We start from the raw sequence: 8,800 nt of genomic DNA on the forward strand, positions 1-8,800 counted from the left end.
AATGCATGTAAATGTAATGTTATACTACAAATGCATGTAAATGTAATATTATACTACAAATGCATGTAAATGTAATGTTATACTATAAATGCATGTAAGTGTAATGTTATACTATAAATGCATGTAAATGTAATGTTATACTACAAATGCATGTAAATGTAATGTTATACTATAAATGCATGTAAATGTAATGTTATACTATAAATGCATGTAAATGTAATGTTATACTATAAATGCATGTAAATGTAATGTTATACTACAAATGCATGTAAATGTAATGTTATACTATAAATGCATGTAAATGTAATGTTATACTATAAATGCACGTAAATGTAATGTTATACTACAAATGCATGTAAATGTAATGTTATACTACAAATGCACGTAAATGTAATGTTATACTATAAATGCATGTAAATGTAATGTTATACTACAAATGCACGTAAATGTAATGTTATACTATAAATGCATGTAAATGTAATGTTATACTACAAATGCACGTAAATGTAATGTTATACTACAAATGCATGTAAATGTAATGTTATACTACAAATGCACGTAAATGTAATGTTATACTATAAATGCATGTCGGTGTAATCCCTCATTCGTCCAGGCGTGTTCCATAGTAGAAAAAGCTTCAGTTGTAGTCATCTGGACTCAGTTTGAAAAATAGACGTTTCGACTCTCATCCAAGAGTCATTGTCAATAAAAGAATTTAGATCGAGAACTCCGATATTAATACTGTTCTGTGGTAAGACCCGCCCATTGGGAGGAGCCTTCCTGAAGTAGAAAGAGTTGTTTGTTTCAACAGAAACTCCCCCTTGTATCTACCGAGCTAGCCTATTCAGAATCTTAATGGGCTATTAGAATCCTCTTTGTCTTTGTGAGACCCTGGCTCAACCACCCTGAGTACCTGATTAGCATCTGAATGTCCTCTACCTTTCCAGGGGTTCAGTAACCCATTATAAATAACAGGAATGTAACTATAACTATAAATGCATGTAAATGTAATGTTATACTACAAATGCATGTAAATGTAATGTTATACTATAAATGCACGTAAATGTAATGTTATACTATAAATGCATGTAAATGTAATGTTATACTATAAATGCACGTAAATGTAATGTTATACTATAAATGCACGTAAATGTAATGTTATACTATAAATGCACGTAAATGTAATGTTATACTATAAATGCATGTAAATGTAATGTTATACTATAAATGCATGTAAATGTAATGTTATACTACAAATGCACGTAAATGTAATGTTATACTACAAATGCACGTAAATGTAATGTTATACTATAAATGCACGTAAATGTAATGTTATACTATAAATGCATGTAAATGTAATGTTATACTACAAATGCACGTAAATGTAATGTTATACTACAAATGCACGTAAATGTAATGTTATACTATAAATGCATGTCGGTGTAATCCCTCATTCGTCCAGGCGTGTTCCATAGTAGAAAAAGCTTCAGTTGTAGTCATCTGGACTCAGTTTGAAAAATAGACGTTTCGACTCTCATCCAAGAGTCATTGTCAATAAAAGAATTTAGATCAAGAACTCCGATATTAATACTGTTCTGTGGTAAGACCCGCCCATTGGGAGGAGCCTTCCTGAAGTAGAAAGAGTTGTTTGTTTCAACAGAAACTCCCCCCTTGTATCTACCGAGCTAGCCTATTCAGAATTTTAATGGCCTATTAGAATCCTCTTTGTCTTTGTGAGACCCTGGCTCAACCACCCTGAGTACCTGATTAGCATCTGAATGTCCTCTACCTTTCCAGGGGTTCAGTAACCCATTATAAATAACAGGAATGTAACTATAACTATAAATGCATGTAAATGTAATGTTATACTATAAATGCATGTAAATGTAATGTTATACTACAAATGCATGTAAATGTAATGTTATACTATAAATGCACGTAAATGTAATGTTATACTATAAATGCACGTAAATGTAATGTTATACTATAAATGCATGTAAATGTAATGTTATACTATAAATGCATGTAAATGTAATGTTATACTACAAATGCATGTAAATGTAATGTTATACTATAAATGCACGTAAATGTAATGTTATACTATAAATGCACGTAAATGTAATGTTATACTATAAATGCACGTAAATGTAATGTTATACTATAAATGCACGTAAATGTAATGTTATACTATAAATGCACGTAAATGTAATGTTATACTATAAATGCATGTAAATGTAATGTTATACTACAAATGCATGTAAATGTAATGTTATACTATAAATGCACGTAAATGTAATGTTATACTATAAATGCACGTAAATGTAATGTTATACTATAAATGCACGTAAATGTAATGTTATACTATAAATGCACGTAAATGTAATGTTATACTATAAATGCACGTAAATGTAATGTTATACTATAAATGCATGTAAATGTAATGTTATACTACAAATGCACGTAAATGTAATGTTATACTATAAATGCACGTAAATGTAATGTTATACTATAAATGCATGTAAATGTAATGTTATACTATAAATGCATGTAAATGTAATGTTATACTATAAATGCATGTAAATGTAATGTTATACTATAAATGCATGTAAATGTAATGTTATACTACAAATGCATGTAAATGTAATGTTATACTATAAATGCACGTAAATGTAATGTTATACTACAAATGCACGTAAATGTAATGTTATACTATAAATGCACGTAAATGTAATGTTATACTATAAATGCATGTAAATGTAATGTTATACTATAAATGCATGTAAATGTAATGTTATACTACAAATGCACGTAAATGTAATGTTATACTATAAATGCATGTAAATGTAATGTTACACTACAAATGCACGTAAATGTAATGTTATACTATAAATGCACGTAAATGTAATGTTATACTATAAATGCATGTAAATGTAATGTTATACTACAAATGCATGTAAATGTAATGTTATACTATAAATGCACGTAAATGTAATGTTATACTACAAATGCATGTAAATGTAATGTTATACTATAAATGCATGTAAATGTAATGTTATACTATATATGCATGTAAATGTAATGTTATACTATAAATGCACGTAAATGTAATGTTATACTATAAATGCATGTAAATGTAATGTTATACTATAAATGCATGTAAATGTAATGTTATACTATAAATGCATGTAAATGTAATGTTATACTACAAATGCATGTAAATGTAATGTTATACTATAAATGCATGTAAATGTAATGTTATACTACAAATGCATGTAAATGTAATGTTATACTATAAATGCATGTAAATGTAATGTTATACTATAAATGCATGTAAATGTAATGTTATACTATAAATGCATGTAAATGTAATGTTATACTACAAATGCACATAAATGTAATGTTATACTACAAATGCACGTAAATGTAATGTTATACTATAAATGCATGTAAATGTAATGTTATACTATAAATGCATGTAAATGTAATGTTATACTATAAATGCATGTAAATGTAATGAAGCCTGCGTAAATTCAGCCTGGAAGACCTAACTCCATCCATCTACGTCAAGGCCTCCATGGAAGGACCCCGCTCCCCAGCGCCATCATCGCACTCAAGCGGGCGCCCGCCTGTCCTTCTGTGAGAGTCAGATCCCTCCTTCACCATGGACTCTCCCAGGTTTCTGCGCTTATCCCAAAGAGGTTATGCAGTTTTTCCTGGCCAAAGAAGTAGGGTGAAAGGTCAGGGGGCGTCTGTACCATGGCCCTCGCACCTGCTCCTCATCCCCAATCAACGCTCTCAAGTGACTCCTCCCCGCTCCCAATCAGCACCCAGGCGGTCACATTTAAGCCCTCAGGCTGATGGCTCGGCCGCTCAAACCGTACTGCGACCCACCACCTCCCCAGCTCCTCCTCTGCATTCCCCTCATCCTCTACCTCCTCTTAACATCTACCACCACCAGTCTCCAGGCTCCGGGGGGAGACATCTAATACAAATAGATCATGGAGTGCCCATGATTGCAACGTCTTCCGCCGGGGTCTGAGCGCCAAATAACTCTCGAATAAAGCTTGCTCAACAGTCCATTCTCGTGGTCTCTTTGTCTCTCCAGGGTGAAATGTTATACTACAAATGCACGTAAATGCAATGTTATACTATAAATGCATGTAAATGTAATGTTATACTATAAATGCATGTAAATGTAATGTTATACTATAAATGCATGTAAATGTAATGTTATACTACAAATGCATGTAAATGTAATGTTATACTATAAATGCATGTAAATGTAATGTTATACTATAAATGCATGTAAATGTAATGTTATACTACAAATGCATGTAAATGTAATGTTATACTATAAATGCATGTAAATGTAATGTTATACTATAAATGCATGTAAATGTAATGTTATACTATATATGCATGTAAATGTAATGTTATACTACAAATGCATGTAAATGTAATGTTATACTATATATGCATGTAAATGTAATGTTATACTATATATGCATGTAAATGTAATGTTATACTACAAATGCATGTAAATGTAATGTTATACTATATATGCATGTAAATGTAATGTTATACTATAAATGCATGTAAATGTAATGTTATACTACAAATGCACGTAAATGTAATGTTATACTACAAATGCATGTAAATGTAATGTTATACTATATATGCATGTAAATGTAATGTTATACTATAAATGCATGTAAATGTAATGTTATACTACAAATGCATGTAAATGTAATGTTATACTACAAATGCATGTAAATGTAATGTTATACTACAAATGCATGTAAATGTAATGTTATACAATTGCTGCCGCTGCGGTTCTACTAACGCTTTTGTGGAAAACAGGGTTGGACAATGAAGGACAAAATTATAAATGAGAAACAAACAACAATCTCGAAACAGGGTTGATCAATGAGACAGAATGGTGAACTCATGTGGAACTGAAGCAACATCATTTTAAAGTAACTATTGAAACTAAATAAATTGATTATCTTTTGTTAATCTATCACCTCGTTCTAAAAAATGTACTTATATGTACACCTTATGTTAGTTAAAAAAAAAAAAATTAGGTCCTGAGCCCTCTCTCTGGTGGCGTTGTTAGTTCTTTTCCTTTTATAATTATTTGACGAATTTCCAGCTGATGACCGCTCTACTTGCCATAGCATCATGTCACCACCAGGAGGCAGACGCTGGGTGTCTCTCACAAGTTTCACGTCCACTCACAGAAGAGTCAAAGCCAACAGTAAATCTTAATCTAACTAAATCTAAAATAGGCTACATTTTCTGGTATAATGTTTAACTGCTTATTATATATGACAAGTTAGATTGCAAATTTCATTAAAACATTGTGAACTCTTGTATTTCATATTTTACGAAACATTTTTCTTATTTGTTGACAATTTTTGTAAAGTTTATAATGTTACTTCCTGGTTGGACATGGGCAGTAATTATGACATGGGTAGAGGTAATTCCACAGCTGTTACCTAGCAACCATTCTGAAAACAAGAGCCAAAATCCATATCAATTACACAATAGTTATGATTTGACAAACAATAATACCATATATAACACATTTATTTTGTTGAATGATTGTTTGAACTGTCAGAAAATCATTTTTAAATTGTACTATTATAAAAAACCTTTTGGAAAGACTTTACAATTTATAATACTTCACATTAATTCAATTAAAATTTAAACATAATTTCTGGTTTTCATGACACAAATGTGGATTATAATAAGAACATGGCAATTAATTTAAGTCTTATATTTGGCAAATTCTTCATTCATAAAAGTAAATGTTTGTAAAGGCCCTTATATATAAAGTGAAACTGGGCACACTTCTAGCCCCGCCCCCACAGCCAGGTGTTTACAATCAGAAACACGTGCTGTCATCAGGGCCGCACGGTGTGACGTCACACCAGTGTTTATAAGACACACTGTTTTTGACCAGAAAAATGAAGATCTACCTAGTTTGTCTTCAAATGGCCAAATAATGACTACAAACCATAGATAAGGCTAAGTACACAGTAGCAAAAAAGTTGATTTTGTGTTTAGTCCCACTTTAAGCCTGTTTTCCATCAGCTCCATTGCGTTACCTTGCTCTGGTCCTGAAACAAGCTTTGTTTCTTCAGGCCTGTTTGTGTGAAAATACCATGTGGTGAACACTTGCATTTTATGAAGTTGTTCGGACTGTGAAGTTGTGACTGTGGGGCTTTTCAGAGCTTTTGTGTCTAATGCCAAGGCCATGCAACAGGTGTCTTGGTGTAACTGTGTGTAACTGTGTGTAACTAGTCTACTGTTCTAGTTCTTTCATTTTTATAACAACTCTTTACTTTCTACAAAAGGAGTAGGCAACATGTTTGATTTGGTTGTCCCTTATTGCTTTATAATGTAACAATTACATTTAAATCAGATACATTGTTCATCTCCCAGCACTGGCTTGGCATATATCTGTGTATTCCCATCATGCTGACTTTTCCGTCGGAACAGACCACAGTAATTCCTCATTAATGACTTCAGAGGTCTAAGGGCTTGGATGGTTGGTTATTGTTTGTGGGAAAGTTTGGGGAAACTCTTCACTTGACATTTTGAGGTTGGCACTGGCTCCTGGTTGACCCTGTTCCAATATGAGGCTATAACATTTTTCCATATCTCCTTTTACTTAATCCTGCCACCTGAAGTTATTAGTCAACATAGTCCTGTTCCTGTTCATGTGAGCTTTGCAATCTACATAAATGTTATACAAATAGTTTGTGGAAGTTGAAGATATATGATTGCACTATTCTGTTTCGGCTGCAGGTGTTCATCTATAAGACCTGGACTGTTTTTCCATGGAACGCATTGATGAAGAGGAGGGGGCAGAAGAGGAGGGGGCAGTGTAGATGTCATCCGCCACATGTGTATGTTTATCTTATGTTGTCGTATTTCATCACTGTTTTTCCCTTTTGTTTCAAGGCCAAGGTTGGTATTTAAAGACGCTCCAGATTCAGGCCACTTTAAGCCACATGTAGAATGACCTAATTAGGTTTTGCAGTGTTTTTTTTGTATCTTTTTCTAATTTATTTCTAAATGGGACGACTTGTATGGCCAAACTTTGTGCAAGGAAGATTATATTAAAAAGATTAACGATGGTGGGTTGTTTTATTTAAAAAAATATTTACAAGGTTGTTTAAACTGTATCCACCTTAAAAATGTCATAAAAGAGCCACATGCCATTTCTGTTTATAAGACACGGAACACTTCAGTCTGAGCCCAGAAGATTTTGGACAGCTGCTGGTTTAGAAATTAGACACACAGGTGGTCAATCTAGTCAGTCTATACATGATGACAGCCAAAACACCGCTTTCATTTACACAATTTTAACGGCGAACCTCACAAAACGTCTGCTTTTGTTTGCTTTGTTTGCGTCTGACTTCTGAAATGTCACGTCTCTCGTTACTGTACGTGAAACGACCCCTGTCAACGAAAGTCCAGCATGTTTCTCCGCGTCAGTCTCCCTAAGTGCGTGTGCTTAAAGGTTATCCCACCTCGCAGATCGAATTCCACCTCTTTTGTCAACGCAGACTCCTGTGTCACCGGCTCATCCGAGGTCTCCACACACAAGCCAGTGTAACCAATAAGACAGCATTTCATATTTTCCACTGTTATAGAATAGACTAGGTAAAGCGCTTATTTAATTTTTCATTGACTTGGTTATAAGGAGTGTTTGTTGCAGGGTCGGCGGTGCAGGATAGATTACGATGACCAACAAAGAGGGGAATGTCCCTGCGGGTATTTCCAAATGGTGCACCTGGGTGACATCGCTGAAGAGGAAGCAGCTTGGTAAGTATTAGAACATTTGAATACATTTTGCACTTAGACATGGTTTGCTATATTTGATGAGTGTCCAAATAAAACACATTGGTTTACAAGTATTTCCAAGTCTTTACTCTGAATAGTTTTCTTGTTTATATTCACTGGTATGACTCATTTTACCCAACTGTGGTGGTCTTCCCAAATGTCAGTGTATTCATGATTCATTATAGCATATTATATAAAGTAGTGTTTGGATACTTTAACTCCTGCAATAGCTCATGGGACACGGCATGGATACTGTTGTTGTGTCTGAAATGTGAAATATGTTTGATTGGGAGAAGGACTGCACCTAACAATCATTTTGCTAATGGGTTAATCTAGAGATTGTTCTTTCAATTTAATCAATTAGTAGTTGAGAGCACAAAGTTCATGTAAATTTGAGATTTTGACAACATTTGACCCAGATGAAGTGGAAGTGAAGCCGTTTGAGGACATCATGCCTGGTGGAGTGTGTTTACACATGTCCTGCATCATTTTTATATCATCACTGCACAATCAAAGTCATAAAGCTCTTTTCTCATCTTATGGCACGTTTTGGAACGTTTGTGTACATTATTCAATTTTTGTCAATTATTTCAATAATTGATTCGTTGTGATTAATTGATGAACTTGTTGCAGCTTTAGTTGTGAGTGAATGTGTGTATTCTTCCTCTTCACACCACAGAAAACGGCTCCAATCAAATTCAAACGTTATGCAGTTAGTTAGTTGAAGCTTGTTGTTTCATTAATTGTACACATCAGGTTTTGATCTTATAAATGGGTCATATTTATCATTTATTACAATGTTAGGGGTTGTGGGTTAACATTTTAAACTGCATTGATCTAAATGGCTTGGTAATAGAAACAGGTCCATTGACTGCTCAGAACTGCAGAGGTGGAATTGTCAATTACATGTTTTTTATTTTCTTCAAAAAATGTTAACGTGACATTT

Source organism: Eucyclogobius newberryi, unplaced genomic scaffold, assembly GCF_026437365.1.
Source record: "Eucyclogobius newberryi isolate DKJ021-1_F unplaced genomic scaffold, fEucNew1.0.hap1 SCAF_7, whole genome shotgun sequence".
In the NCBI taxonomy this organism is placed as follows: domain Eukaryota; kingdom Metazoa; phylum Chordata; class Actinopteri; order Gobiiformes; family Gobiidae; genus Eucyclogobius; species Eucyclogobius newberryi.